General features: G+C 33.0%; 1 protein-coding gene across 4 annotated transcripts in view; it reads left to right on the top strand.

The window, feature by feature from the left end:
- LOC100161686 (nucleolysin TIAR) overlaps positions 1–17,164 on the top strand; it is a 356,777-nt gene that overhangs the window by 313,898 nt on the left and 25,715 nt on the right. The window lies entirely within an intron of this gene.

The following is a 17,164-nucleotide window of genomic DNA, read 5'->3' as shown; positions in this document are numbered from 1 at the left end:
TTTTCTTATCGTACCAACGCGACATGCCGACATTATATTATTTCGCGTAACGTATATTATAAATTGTTGTTGTTGTTGTTTCTTTCGATCTGACGTCGCTACCGCCAAGTTTGCTGCTCGTCGGCGGTACATTTCTCTACCAATATATTATTATATACAGCGCCGTTGCTGGTAGGTTAGTGATCAAAGTAAGGGGGCGTTCGTGGAGGGTCTTAAGGCCTCGTAGGTATCCCACGGGAGTTTTCCGCGCCGAAGGCTTTTGTGTGTGTACGGACCCCACCAGGTTTTGCACTTCATTATTCATATCGTAGCCAATCAAATGGGCTGAGCAGGTGATGGCGGTCGGCAGCAGGGATATATTTTGCGTTATTTGTTCTAGCAACATTACCAGGATTAAACGGACATTAAAATATGCCCGTCGGATGTTGCAGCAGGTGCATGTACAATAATATCATAATAAAGCAGTGTGTACTGCGAAAGGAAAAACGGGATTTTATTTTTATTATCAAAATATACCATTAGGCGCAACTTATTGTTGTACCCCGCCGGCTCTCCCCTGCAGTATGAAATCTCTGGAAGTCGTGGAATGGGAAAAATAATATGAACATCGCGCCACCCGGCTGTGCGGGCCTCCGCCGCCGATGCTCTCGCGTCATCGCGTCGTCCCTTTGCCGCAGGAAAAACTGATTGATTCTAGTTGACGTCCGCGTGTTGAGTAGAAACTCTACCGTCATTTATCCATGTCAAATCGTATTCCGTCTCCGCGCGCGCGTCTCACCTATATCCACGGAGGGGGGGGGGTGTTGAAGGAAAAAAATTTGTGTCAGATATCCTAAGGCGATTCACGGCTGCCACGCCGCCGGCTGTGTTCACATAATATATAATAATAATAATATGTGAATACACTTCAGGCTACATTACTGCAGCGTGTTTGTGTTGAATTTTGCAAACGGCACATAAGCGCTGTCAGATCCCATTGAAATTAAATCAAACCCGTGTAAAATATTCCGTTCCGTTTTCAGACGCGTTTCCCGACTTTTACGCGAGCGTTTCCCTCGGAACTCCACGATTTCGGCCCTGACGTACCAACTTTGTTAAAATTTAGTTTAAGACGATCGTACAATATTGTATCTCACATCGGACAGCTCGCGAACCCGCGAGCGTATATTCGAGCGCGTTCCGCACGATAGTTTACCGCGTGATAAAATATTATGTTGTTACATTATTATAGTTTAATAGGATTACATTGAATGGGATTTTTGAGTTGTTCCTTTGGAAAATCCTAACGTCATCACGGTTCGAATAATCGAGGCCGTGATATGAATGTGTTTTGTGTAAAATTGTTTTGTTTTGCGTACCTTCCGCGGGATATTAACAAATTTCGATTAAAAACATTTAAAATTGTATCATTTAAATATTCATTTGCTTTTAAATCTCGTGCTAAGCCCAAAACGTTCACTTTTATATTGTCTGACCTAGAATATAATATTAAACAGTCATCACAAATCACTCATCAATTATTGTTTTTTTGTGTTTTTTATCGCATGTAAATAATAATGTAGGTACGTTTGTTTATTTTAGTTTTTATTAAAAAGTACGTCTATGATGATCAAAGGCCATTTAAGATATCAGAATAAGAGTGTACAGAGATATAATAGCTTAAAACTGAAATAAGTAGCTTACATTATTATTTTATATCAAATTCCACGGTAGACACAATGTACATGTGCGTACATTTGTTTAAAAATATATTTAATTTACTTACGTTATACACTTATTGGTATTATTCGGAATAATTATCAAGAACTATAATATTATACGCATTCGGTTGATGATTATTAGTATAGACGTTTAATTTCATTGTACTGTAAAATGTTTACGGCCAACTATTGCAAAAACGATATTATGTATTAAGATAGAAGGAAACGCATATTAAAATTTTATTCTGAAATAAAATCAATTTTCAACGATGCAATACATAATATGTACAGAGCTCACAATACACATTTGTTCCGTTTGCTTGCATTTTTTTTGTACACGACGACATAAACGTTCCATCCTCCCGTTCCGTGCTCCTCCTCGTCATCAGTCTTCGTGTGCTCACGAGTGTTGTAACGATTGGAGGACGTGCTTCAAAAAATTACGACTCGCACGTATTACGTTCCGTCGCGTGCAGTTTATAACGATAAATGTGGACGATAATAATATAATATAAGTATTATCATAATATTTTTTACCTCGATTCTCTGGTTGTCATCGGCTCTCTGTAGTAGGACAAAGTAAAATAACACGAATTGCCAGCTGCCGAAAAAAACTACTTAAATTTTCTAATTGCCTTTACATAGATAATATCAAAAAGTTAATCATAAAATATTCCGTAGTTTTTCCAAAAGAATTCCAATTTTAAATGATGTTAAACGAACTATTACCTCTTAATAACACATAATATTAAATACAACAATAATATTTTAACTATAATAGTTGATATTATATTATATAAAAGTGATATTTTTAAAAACAACGTACAACTAAAATACCGATCACCATACCAATATGCAGTTATAACCTCGAAAAGTTTTCGAAAATATTTTTTAACATCGTTTAAAAGCATTACAAAACTTCGTTATGGGAAGAAAATATATATAGTTGTTACTATTTTTTTCGTTGTAATTATTTAAGTTTTTACCTTTTTTGAATGACAACATACATTTCTTTATTTTATACACGAAAGCATAATAATTTTCCGAAAATGTTGATAAAAGAGTAGTAAAAACAACGAGTAGTTAATTACCAAGTAATAAGTTATACAAGTATTTAAAGTTTAAACTGGAGCGGCGTGGGGATACCAAGAAATATATTGAAATTATCAATACCTATACTAAAATCGTCTAAACTTTTAACACATAAGTATATTGTAAATAAATAAATAAATAAATAAATAAATAAATATAACTACTAGATATTAATTTTTTTGTGCGACCAAGTTCAAAGAAATCTTAAATTGTATCAACAAATATAAAATGGTTTTTATCATTAAATAATAAAAAAACCTTTTAATTAAACATAATAATATAATATATTTTGTATGGGTAGATCATTATATTGTCAGCGGAGTAGTAGGTATCTGTTGAGATTCATTGCAAAAATGATTAATTTAACAGTTTTTAATTACTTTTATTGCTGATATACCATACATTACATTACATTCAGGGCCTTATAGTAAAGTAAAGAGATATTTTACAATTTCAAAAAATTGATAAATTTGATACTATAATCGCCTATCTGGTTAACACGGTTAACCCGGCTTTTTGAGAGAAAAGAATAAGTAAGAAACTATTTCAGAAGCCAACGACTACTAAGGTTATCCGGGGACGAAATCGGTAAAATTATATAATGTAGGAAACAGTTATAATGCGTTGCCGCCGCTCATGGCTAAAATCTACAGGAAACGGTCGAAATCCGGTTAATTCTTAACCGTCGGTTATCGTAATATTATAACAATAACAACAGCGTCGACGGGTCGTGTATATTAATTAGTTGAGACTCGAGGAGCATTTGAATAATTGATTCAAATGGCAATGGCGGACGGTCATAACGCGAGTATAATAATAATAATAATAATTATTATTATTATTATTATTATTATTATTATTATCATTATTATTATTACTTACTATTATTATTATGGTAAACAACGGACACACGACCGCGGGCGCCAGAGGTATATACTGCAGCTGGTACAACTGAAAGCGGACTTTACTGGTCAGTGTACATCTAACACACACACACGCGCGTAGTGTTGGATGACAACTAAATAAGTTATCTACTAGATGCATTTTTCTGGTGTTTTATCTCAAATTGAAATCGGTATTTCTTAAATTTAATCGTTAAATTATCTAGATGAAATAATAAACTATGGTCCAGTGCATCTGCAAAGTTTAGATAATCAAGATTAAAAATGCATGACTGATAGCTAAGGGTTACCTATACTTAAAAATATATAAGACAGTAATAGTTTTTATAATTTTTAGTTTTCTCCTTCAACATCAAAAATAAAGTGTTATGCGCTGCAGTATGTGTATATTATATTTTATATTTTCTAATACAATTTTTCATAAGTACGACTAAAGACCTCAAAGTAATATGCATTTTTTTATATGACATTAAAATACTACCGTTTCTTTTAACGAAAATCATAGACACATATATGCAAGGATGATAAAGATTTCAGAAGGATTTGCATATTATATTACATTAGATTGTATATATTAGCCGCACGCTAAACCGGGTCAAATAAAATGTATATTATATTAAAATGCGTTGGTGGCAGATGGAATTAAATTTGTACACCTTGTTTGCTCTTTTAAACGTGCACATCGACATTAATAGTCTTTCACAATATATACTAGAATATAGCATATACTCGATTAAAATGTGAGCTTCCATCACTATAAATTATGTTTAAAGGGGAGAAGATGTGGTATTATAGCGATTTTAATTTATAAAAATTCCCCTCGATTTTTAACCAATTGAGTTCATATTCACCATAAAAAAATCGTTTTACTATTTAAAATACTTTTAAAAATTACCCGTACGTTTTTTTTACGTATATATTATTTTTATAAGCACACACATTTTTTTAAATTTTAATTACGTGAATGTACTTGACACTTTTTTCTTAACACCATACACACGGTCGCTTTCGCTGCAGCTGCAGCCGTCACGGCGACACGCTCTTTTTTTATATTTTTCACCCGCATAAAAATATGAACCATTTTAATATTATTATTATTATAGTAAGTTTATTTTCACGAGGAAATATTAATTTTCGCATCCCGATCAGACCAAATTATGATTCGTGTTACAAAAGCGGCGGCGTTGACGTATCTATGAAATACGAAATATTCTGATCATCCACAATCGTATAATATACTATGTAAGCGGCATGGACAAGACTTGGACGTAAACTATTATTGTAATTTAACATTCAATAAAAACATTTGAACTTTAAAGTTCAAACGCCAACTGAAACTATGAAAGCTTGTATTTCATGATTATAAAAATACCCTTGCACGTTAATATTTTATTGGTCTGCAAAAAAACTATTTTTAAAAACAAATTGTTAAGGGGGTATCAATCTCCTGGCTAGGTTAAATACGCCACTAGCTCAGTACCAAAGTCTCAGTGTCTTAAAATCAGAACCTCTCCCCGCTTCACCGTCATATGGGTTTTCTAACAACACACAGTTTCTGCTGTCGTGTTATATTTCCTAAGACTTCTTTCTATGTAGGTATTTCCATATTTTATTTTTGTTAGAAACGATTTACATGTTTTCCTTTAATAATTCCAAACGTCACGACAATATTATCGATTTTGCTTTATTTTGGCAGGATGTTTTACGAAGGGGTATACCGGGAAAAAAAATAATAACATATTGTATACATTTTCTTTTTCCGCATTTTTCATTCCGGTTGTTCAGACATTTTACTTCTTCGTTGCCGCCCTATGAAAATCATGGCCCACGGGTTTAACTGTTGATTCAGCATGTGTTCCTGCGTTTGTTCGAAAAGCTGCAACCGCTTATAGAGGGTTTCCCGAGGAAAATGGAATAGAAGTAGGTAACAAAAACAACACAATATATTTTCAACCCCCGCAATATTTGCGGGAAATTAGTTTTTAAACAATACATCTCGCATCTGATAGGAAACATATTGCGGAGGTAATCTAGACCGAAATTATATTTCTGTTTTCATTCAATTTAATGTTACCGGGTTGTAATTGTTGTAGTTTTTTCCACCCTGTCTGTATTATTTATATTCCGAATTAATTTCAAAATGTGTAATGACTTATTTCAATTCCGTCCACGACCTGCATAATATTTTTGTAAATGAAACGAAAACTTTACCCCCCCCCCCCCCCAACCGGTGGAATATAAATTAATGCACATAAAAAACCCTGCATGTGGCGTATTATGATATTTCGTTATTTTTGTTTTAAATTTTAGTTTTTCACCACACACACACAATCATATGGAAAAATAATTTATTAAACATAATTTTTGTTTTTCTTGAGTGTCGTGTCTCACTCGACCGCTTTACGCTGCGTAGCCGTTGAATTTCCGTGTATTGCTTTCTCAAATCAGCTGTATTTCTGTGCGTAGGTAATGATGAACACTCACTTTGGGTACAATACTACAATATCGACTACCTACAACTTACTGTGTGCGTATGGGTTAAATGTTTCAAAATGACGTAACCCATCTGCGCGTTTGGTTGCTCGTTTTAAGTTCGGTATTATGATGAACGTACACGTGTGCCCTAAATTCACCGTAGGTAGTTACCACTTCCCAGCTATTGCATAGTACCTATATATATATACAAAATATTATAATATTAACTGCACGCGTTTGTTTCTGTGAATAAGCATGAATACACAATTTTAGTGTTTGAACCGCCGAATTCGAGAAATTATCTCTGCAAAACGGTTGTTTTGGAAATGTTTCTAATGTGATGAAGTGTAATGAAAAGTTTAATTTATGTTCAAATTCGAGGAGGAAGGGGCAAACATCTTTTAATTATAATAGTGGCGAATATAATTAAAACATAGTATAATATTATAGACACGGAAAATATGTATGCATATATTTTTAAAACCACATTAAAAATATCCCTACCTACTCTAGTCTAAAATAACACTGCTACTTACGTCATTCTGAAACATACTGTATAATTAATGTATAAATTCGGTACACTATGTTTTTGTACGTATATGTATACCTACATTTATATTATACAATATATTATAAATATTATACGTATATATATACTTGTTGTGTTTATCATAACATGACTTTCCTTCTGTTTAATTATTCTGTTATTTATTTGGAAATGTAAAACTATACTTGGTGTTAATGTTCATGTATTACACTAATACATAAAACCTAACATTTTTTGACTCAATGTTTAATGTATATTCTATATATTGTGTATATTATACATGTTATATTATTTTAATAACATATATTATAAAATGTTCAACATAATATTTCGACCATAAATTATCAGTTTTAAACCATTACTTATATAGATTAAATAATTATCGGACACCTAAAAAAATGACTCTTTAATTATGTTAATATAATATATTATAATTATTTAAACTTACAGAGACATTTAAAATGCAGGACTTAACTATGATTTTGGGATTTTGGTAGGAAAATAATAATGTAACATTGTATTATAATGATATACTCGTATTATAACGCTAATATTTTATAAAATAAGAGTCTATCAGACAATATGACGACACGAGTTGTAGTCGTCTGGGTCGAAGAGGTAAGACTTGTACATGGTATACATTATAAGTTTAAACGAAGTTCACCCCTGTAACACCCCGTGCCTTTACAAGTCTATTATAATCGGGAAACTGCGTAGGGGAACAGGGTTAGTAAATATATGTGTGCGCGGGACAAATAACGTTAGACACGCGAATGTGAATTGACGTGTAAATATATTTATAAATCCCACTCATTTTCCCATATATTTTTTTTTTATGTATATGATAAATGACTCATTATTTTTCCCCTATATTTTATTTTTAGTTTTTTTTGTATGCTATTTTTTTTTTACCTTCGGAAATTCCGTATCCGGTTTCCTTGCCTAATTGTGGCTAAGTTATTCCTGATTTCGCAATGAAACAGTCAACGAAACGGTTCGGGGTAAAGACAAGCAAATTAAATAGTGGAAATTTGACCTGCGAGGGAGAAACGTATAATTTGTATATTATATATTATATTGTATATAACAAAAAGTGAAAATATCGTTTGCATGAACTCACATACATACACGTGCAGTAGCCTTTTTGGTCAGTACTGTTGGTATTATAAACGAAATAACTATAACATAATTATTATTATATGATCCAATGCAACAACATTACCAATATACATGTTTTCTGTCGTCATATTTTATTGTTTTACAATAAAATAAGAAATTCACATTTTTTTGTATTTGTTTATTAAAGACATTAACATGTATGTTTCTTGAAAAATCTTATAGTACCTACTTTTGATGATTCATGTGCGTTGTAGATTTAAACCAAAATTGTCCATTTCTTTATTCTATTAACAGATATCGAAATTTCTAGAAGTTTTAAACATTTGGTGTCAGGTAATTTGATATCTGAAGTATATGTGATTTTCAATATTTTCCCCTCCCTTATACCATTAAAAGCATAGAACGTACAATAATATTCCAATACCTATACTATATTTTATATCATGTTATATTAATCTTCAAAAATAAATAAATTTAAAATAACAGAACTCAATCATAATACTAGGTTATGGTTTTTTCTCGTATTTTCGATTTATCAATGTTTATTTTCCTTCATATTTTTGTGTGATCTTTTGCTGATTCAAACACATTATTATTTTTAAAAATATTTGTCGAATCAATAAAAATCCAATGAATATTTAAATCTTCTTTTGAGGCTAAACTACTAAAGGCTTCAGAATTCTCTGAAATAACATTTATCCTAGTATCATTTTAGTCTGAAATTATGTTTCAAAGTGGAAAGTTGTGTTTGCTAGGACGTACGAGACCAGAAAAGGGTTTCGGTGTTTTAGAGAACCTCCCGATGCGACTGTGGTGCACATGGGAACATTAAAATAAGTCACTGCTTCGTTGCTCTCGGTGATAATATAATAATATATTACACTTGATAATTTTTCATCAATTTTTCTCTTGACCTAGTTTCGTGTTTTAAGATAATTTAATTTTGATTTTTTGCGTGTTAAAGTTTTAATAACCAGAACTCTGCAATAAAGTTTTGGTCGCATTTCAAATTAGTAGTAAAAAAAAAAACTTAACAAGATATTCTTATGTTTGACGACAAAATGTTGAAACAATATAAAGTTTACTTGATAAACAGACGTTTATCTTGGTCAAAGTAGAGGTTCAAAGTATAAGGTTGAAATTCATTTTACAGATACCATTTTAATTAATTGTTTCATCCGCAAACAATACAACTGCGTATTGTGTGTTTGAGATTTAAAACGTAGGAACTAATTTACAAACGAATCTTTTTTTACACAAAAATAAACAGGTGCGTGATTATAATTAAATCTTGTTTCCTCGACGTTTAATATTATATAATAATAAATAAAAAAACTGCAACCAACAGATGGATAAAAACGGTTACACGTTGGTCAAACATATATGTATTAGAAGATAAATTAATATAAAACCAATAACGAACAGATGGGATTGGTTGAACTATGTCTACGACCGTACAATAATATTATTATGTTCTGCTGAAAAAAAAAACGACCACCAATAAGGTCGAACGATGACATATTGAAGACTATATAATAGAAAATAACATAAACGTCACGTCACCGGGGGTGAATATCATGAGAGTTTATTCGCCGAAATTTGTTTTCAAGGATATAAAAATAAATAAATAAAACGAAACGTTTAATCTCGACCCGAAAACGTTGGCGCCTAAATTGTCTGTCTGCCGTTTCGAATTTATGTTCCATATGTTTTCGCCAAACTCGCCCCGCTCCGCCGCGTTGTAAGGTTTCTCGTCCCGTCCGACCACCACCTCCACCGTCTCCGCTGCCGCCACTGTATCACTTCCCCGCCGCCCAAATGTTACACGAGCTTTACCGCCGATCCATCATGCAGTTATCATAACGAACAATCGTACATCCATCACCGCAATTACTTAAACATAGATCCTGTCCGTGGCGGGTAAAAAATAAACTTTCGGAGTTTTTTCGTTATAATATAATATACACCAAGCGCGTACTTATGGCGGTGGAGGAGTGACAACAAGCCCGAAAGAAAAACGTTTGATTCGATCTCGTGACGGAGCACAGTTTAGTGGGGCATGTATATTATAGTGGTGGGTATATGATAATAAATATATTATAATGTTATTATACGCAGCAGTCACCACTCCGCCCACGGCGCCACGTGGCCCGTGTACATGTTTATTATTTATATAATAATAATAATAATATGTACGTCACGAGCTGCGCTGTTATGTAGGCGAATTTTACTTCACAAATAATAATAATAATAATAATAGTAACAATATAATCTACGTTTTCATCAACGTTCCGGACGATGGGTGGCCGTGGAGGGGTTGACGGGGGTACTCGGTCAAAAAGCAAACATGGCCGGCGCGCGTATTGTTGTCGCTTGTATTATTTTCGCTGCGAATGTCCCTTCGTCCGCACCGCCGTCACACCACCTCTGAGCGACCTACCACTCGTCTTGACTATATATCATACACACCACACACATACACAAACACATTTATGTATATACGGTTTGCGATTGTTACCTAATATTTACATTTCTAATACACCACTACCCTGATTGGGTGGGGGGGTTGGGTGACTCGGATAGGATAGGCCCGATAATGCGCATTCTGCCCGAAGCGGGGAGTTGGTGGCGATCTGCTTCACCGTTTTCTTAGTAATCTAGTTAATTGGCTACGATTACCTACGAAGACTGTAATATGACGATGACGATTCGTATGCAAGCCAAGGTGGACGACCGAGGAGCACAATTGATACGTCGAGCGCTCTCGTGAAGGGTGTGTATGTGTGTCCGGTTGTCAACTGAAGACTATAGTTTAATTATTTCGTAAAAATAATAATCGTTTATGTCCTATCGTATACATTATACGAAATACGAATCACGCAAAGTTTACATAGCCAGATAGTAAATATACTTATAATTATTAGGGTTTTGGACTTCTTGCAATTGCATGTTTTTCTATGATGTTTGTATGGAATACTCTTGGAATGATATAAATTTGCTTTGCAAACTGGTTAAATTACATACAAAGTTTTACATACAATTTTTTACATATTATTGTTATATTTCATAAACAAAGTGCATTCAAATAATAATAAATTAAAGTATTTTTAAGAAATATTGTTTTCTATAGCTGTATTTTAAAGTTTTTTTGCATATTTGAACGTTTTTAGTGCAATGCCTGCTATAGTTAATTAAATCAAATATAAAGAATTTTGGTTTATCATATAGTTTTATTTTCTATAATGTCAAAGTCAAGTATCTATTAGACGAGTGAATGAAATTTGAGTAGGTATGTCATATTATTATTTCTCAAATGTACTCCACACGTCACGGCATTGGTACATTCGATCGACTCCAAAGAGCTAACGAAATCTATTGAATTGTTCAGACAATGTGCCATTTCAATCTCCAACGGACGTCATCTCTCCCGAGTCCCGGTGACGGTGGAAAAATCGTCACTTGACGATCGACGGACAATTTTGTGATAATAATAATAGTATAGTTCATTGGTCGAAATTCAACCATAAAACCCGTTTTAATTGTAAAATCAACACTCTAAAATATGGCATTTCTTATTACACACACAGTTCGGTATCGATGTTTGTGGTTCAACTCTTTTTGACTTTTGTTCGTATAAACGTTTTGTAATACGGGAGAAACTTAAGTATTTTAAATCCTAGTTATTGAGTTTGCTATAAATGTACGGACATTGCCTTTTTGATGTACACACTTGAATACCTTACTATAATTTTAACTATTCATTTATGTTAGGTATACTGGTTTTTATATTTCATAATATTACCCGACTTTGGTCATTAACTTTTTTTTTTTATTGATTGTACTTGACAGATGGCGCCGCAATTGTATTATTCCTATTTTTTTATTTTATCAGTCCTAAAATTCTGATGTTATGAAAATTTTTTTTATGCAAATATACTATACAATATCTTTCCAATGATATAGGTATCTATTTTTCTAGTACTAATATGCATACAAGTGGAATTATAGAAGTAAGTAAAAAAAAAATAAGTGCTATTCATGACTTGCTGATGTCTATCTAGGTCGACATATTTCACAAAGCTAGGTATACTGACGCCGATTTGTCCGTAAACTGAAGTACCCTAAAACTGAGATACACCTATATAGCGTATATACCATACAGAATTCACCACAAAAAAAATGCACTCGGGCGAAGCTCAATAAAAAATAGTGAAAATACATAATATATATAATATATACAATTAATGCGGTTTTGAGTCTTTCAACTTATATTTATAACTTATAATATTATTGTAAATTAAAAAAAAAAAATTTAGTTTTCGCCTGAGGTTACTTTGCCCGGACAACGCCGGGTGGGACAGCTAGTATAGTAGTAATTATTTAAAATACGAATAAAAAATTTACCTAGGTTATAATACAGTCGCTAATAATGATGCTAATTTTATTATTGTAGGTTATTATAAGTTGTAACCTCAGATACGCTCGATTAAAAAGTCATTCATTCCATTTCGTTTGTATATAATATTATGTATTATGTATGTTATTGTATATTAAACACAGCCGCCACTGAATCGTGGTGATTGTCGTTTAATATTAATCGCGCCCGATTTATTAATGGTTAATTATTATTAATGCGCAATCCGAACACAATGTGAAGATATGTATGCTGTTAATCTTGATAAAAGCGCTAATTCGTTATTAATAATGTTTTACGAGACAATGACCCCCGACGGGTGGCAGTGATAATAATAATAATTGGAATTTATACACGTTCGACTCACAGTCACCACCGCTGCACGACAAACCCGTAATAATAATAATAATATTATAACGATGTATCTCGTCTGACATCTAGTGCTGGAATACTAATACTAATACTAATATCATGTCGATCGTTGGTGTTAAATTTATTCTTTCGGTTCAGAATAATTGTCCGTTTAGAGTTATCGTCGAGCAAAAAGTAAAATAATGGTTGTTCGTCAAAAAAGCATTTTCACAATTATAAAATAATATCACATCGTCATCAATCTATAAAATATAGCTTGTATGGAGTTATGGATTCCTGCGAGTCAGTCGTTAGCCGATCTGAACGCATCTATCGTCTGCCTCCGTCGTCTGCGCATACGCACATGTTTCATTAACACGCTAACAAATAAAACATTTACTTGTTGTAAACAACAAATTTAGATTAAGCCACGTCGTATAGCTAGTGGCAGCGGTGGTGGTGGTTGGGTGGTGGTGGCGGTGGTGGTTGTGGCGTGGTAATAAAGTAGATTACACTCCTCCGATGTCATCGTCGACGTTTGTGTTTTTATTTCTCCGGGTGAAAATGACCTCGTGAAATTTAATACTGATAAAATGTCACGCGATATCTTGTTTTTTCTCTCTCTCTCTCTCTCTCTCTCACTCACTCTCGCTTTCCACTCTTTCTCTCGGTGCTCACACTCCCTCTTCTCCCTCCTCCTTTCCTCATTCTAACCATCTCTCTCTCGCTCTAGGTATTTCTAATCATTTAGACGACCGTCTCTTTTTGGTTTCGCCGTTAAACATCACTCAGTGACGGCACTATGGTTAACACGCGTGCAACTATAAACCCTTTGCGATAATATTGTGTTCGCGTCGCTTGTAATAATATTCCGAAAATGTTTGTTTAATGCTTACACCGTTTTTATATTATTCAATGTTCGAATTTTGATGGAATGTTTTTCAAAAGCCAGAATTAAATTTAATAAATAAAAAAAAAACACAATCTATAGGTAGTTACCAAATATAGGTATTATAATATAATATAATATACATTTACAAGATTATAGGCCTCGCTTTTTCCTCGATCGACATTTACAAATGTTTAAGCTTGCTCAATCAATTATATTATTATTACCATTCCGAGGAAGTGGTAAATTGTTATTTTAATTCGTAAATTACATTTATTTCCACTTAGTAATCTGTCGTTTATTTTTCCACGTAATTTGATGGAATGACTATTCTGTAGCTGCGCTATAATAGCTATAAACAGTTAAAAAGCTTATGCATTATTTATTGATAAAATATTCAATAGCTAAAACTTAATTTTTCTGGTATATCGCAGTTTTTGTAGTGAAACTTTGTATGTTGTTCGGTTGAAAATTTTTTTAAACATAGTAAAATTATTAAACAATTTTATCGTCGAGTTCAACGATGTATAAAATGTTTGTATATATACCTATTATTATATAAAACGCTGTAAGTGAATTGCTCTTGAGAGGACGCCACGAAAACGTTTTTTAAGGGGCTTGCAATTGGCACGGGAAAGAATCGAGAACATCTACAATATCTATAGTTAAGAAACCCATTTGTCACGATAAAAAGATGAGAATTTTTTCCGTGTAAATTCATTTTTCTTTACTTCGATATTTTGCGTATGAAAAAAACCAATTTTGCACAGAAAAATATCACTTCTTTTAATGGTTAATAGTTGGTTTCTTAGCTAGGAATATACGTTCCTGAAAAGGTTCGTTTCCCGAGCGAAACAAACATTATGTACTATATATTTGTGTTGCGCCGGACTGCGCAGACCAAAGCCATGTATACGAGACGCCACATAAAACGTGTCCGGATCCAATAATATTATGACGTTTAATGATTTGTGCGATATTGGGATAAAATGGGTACCTATATAGTTACGTATAATATTTTATAATTCACCAAAGTCTGCGGCGACGCTATATATTTACGCCATCGCGCACAGTTTATAATATATAGGCAGTGTCCGTAACTGTGCATTTCGTAGTTTTTATATTGTGTTTAAATTATCATCGCTGGTGTCTGGGGGGGGGGGGGGGGGGGTAGTCATTATATGCGTTTCACAGGAGTAGGGGAACAACAGTTGTCCGTAAAATCGGACAGGTTGTATAATAATCATAGCGTCAAACCCGTGCGCCTATTGAGTTTTTATTTTCGTTTTGCGGGACTATTAGGTATAGAAAAAAAATAAATATGAAACATTAAAATAAAATATTTAAAACCAAATATTATAATGACGTGGGTTTCTTGCTGTGGCGCGTTTTCAGGGCACGGCATCGAGTTTATTTCGTATTAACGTATAACTTTGAAGGAAATTAGCGGAGGGGAATAAAAAAAAACTGTTTTCCATTTCCATGCATATTAATTCGTCTGGTTAATTATAGTGTTACAATAATGCGTTTTTTTCCCCTCGCGTCATGTAATATATATATGCGGCTGGTCTACTAACCCCCACTCCCACCACCCATCCACCACAACCCACACACCGTGGCACCCTTGCCACCGCCTCTGCATGTACGAATGTTACTATTACGTGCACCGCTACCACTGAATTGCAAGCTAGTGCGGTGGTTGTTAGGGTATGATGGTGGCTAGGGGGTGGGGTGTGGAATCCATATAGCGTGCGAATCCGAAAAAAAGGATAAAAAAAATGGGGGTGGAAAAACGCATAATACGTACGAGAGCGGGCACGTATATGTAGACGGTATTATATCGTATTTTCGTTTATCCTTTCGGCGCAAAAAAACAAAAACGAAAAAACAACGTTATACTCCAATAATATTATATCCGTACGCGAAAATGATACATATATATTTATATTATAAAAGTTTCCGTCGGTCGTGCACGCCCGTCGGCGGCTTGTATATATACACACAAATATTCACGAATATTGTAATACATACCTATTGCGCTCGGGGTCGGAGAGGGACTAATATATTATTACAGCGCACTATACACGCGGCGGGGGCCGAGTCCAGGGACGCACGTCTCGCATGCTAGTAAGTATATATGTGCACGCGTCACAGGCCCAATCCTCAATTCAATTTATAATATATACTATAACTGCAGCAAGTATACGTCATGTTATTATCATGCTGGTTATATAGGTATATAGGTAGCGGCTACCAATTGGTACCGCGAACAATGATATACAATTAAAAATTATGGACGTAAGTAACGATATAATAGAATTGTGTACGCAACAACTACAAAAAAATCATTACAGAGATGACTACAAAGAGTTAATAGAATTAATATTAATTTTTCTCGGAGGATGCCCATCTGATGAAATCACTATAAAAAACCTGGTGCTATTCATCACGCTAGGTGGATGGCAAAAACGTTATACTCATTAAAAATATATTTATTTAGAGATCAGTTTCATTTAAATATAAAAGAGGAAATCGGGCTAAGGGACATATGTATATTTTTGATTCGTCTTTACGTAAAAGCGTGGTTTGGGGCTCCAAATGCTGCAACAGCACCATACCAAGATTTTAATTTTATTAAAGATGTATATAACTATTATGACTCTGATGTTTCAAAAATAATTCTAAAAAATTTCTGTGGACATTTATAGTATTTGTCTGATGAAGCAATAGGTTTTTCATTTTTTGATAAAAATGTATCTGCCGATTTAAAAAAAAAAATGGTTAAAGCTTTAACTTCAAACGATGGCTCAGATGAAATAGTAAAAAAAATATCAATTAAACCTCATGAAGTTTCATCTTTAGTTACAAAAGATTTGAGTTATATTGTAACGAAAAATACAAAAATATTTTTGAACGTTTCGGTATTGACACACATTTTTTAAATGATGAACCAGTTGAATGGATTAACAACACTGCGTACAATGATGGAGCAAATACTGTAGCCCATATTAATGTTGTTAATGATACGGCAGAAAGAGGAGTGAAGCTAATTGAAGAATATAACATCATTTTAACTAAAGATGAAGAACAAAAACAGTACCTACTAAAAATTGTAAAAAATTATAAAATTAAGTATCCTGGCAGTAACAAATCGACACTACAATAATATTATGTTATTAAATATTATTAACTATTAAAAAAATTTTATCAGTTTAAGTCTCATTATACAATTTTTATATACTCGTACAACATTTTATTTTAGATATAATATGTTAACATTTTTAGTTTTAAATATATTCATGGAAAAGTAAAAAAACACAGTTTTTATACTAAGGTACAATATATTTCACCAAAAATTGAAGATATTAAAAAAATTATAAAACAAATATTTTCGTAAATGTAGTTTTAATTAATTTAGTATCTATAATAAATTTCAATTTGATCAACGGTTTATGATATAAGTACAAAAATATTTGAAAAATTTTGAAAAATTGTAAAAGTTCCAACTTTAAAGTTCAAATAGGCACGGGTTAACTTTGTTCGATTGATTCAATATTTCATGTAGTTAATTTTTGTATGTATGTACACTGTTTAAGGAGGTGAGATGAAAACATTTTTGATTTTTTTTTTTCATCTATATAGTGAAAGACCACCCTAAGGTAGCCGAACCGGGAA

This window comes from Acyrthosiphon pisum, chromosome A1 (assembly GCF_005508785.2).
Source record: "Acyrthosiphon pisum isolate AL4f chromosome A1, pea_aphid_22Mar2018_4r6ur, whole genome shotgun sequence".
Classification (NCBI taxonomy): Eukaryota; Metazoa; Arthropoda; class Insecta; order Hemiptera; family Aphididae; genus Acyrthosiphon; species Acyrthosiphon pisum.
The sequence above is the reverse complement of the archived record's forward strand: the minus strand, read 5'-3'. Positions and strand labels throughout refer to the sequence as shown.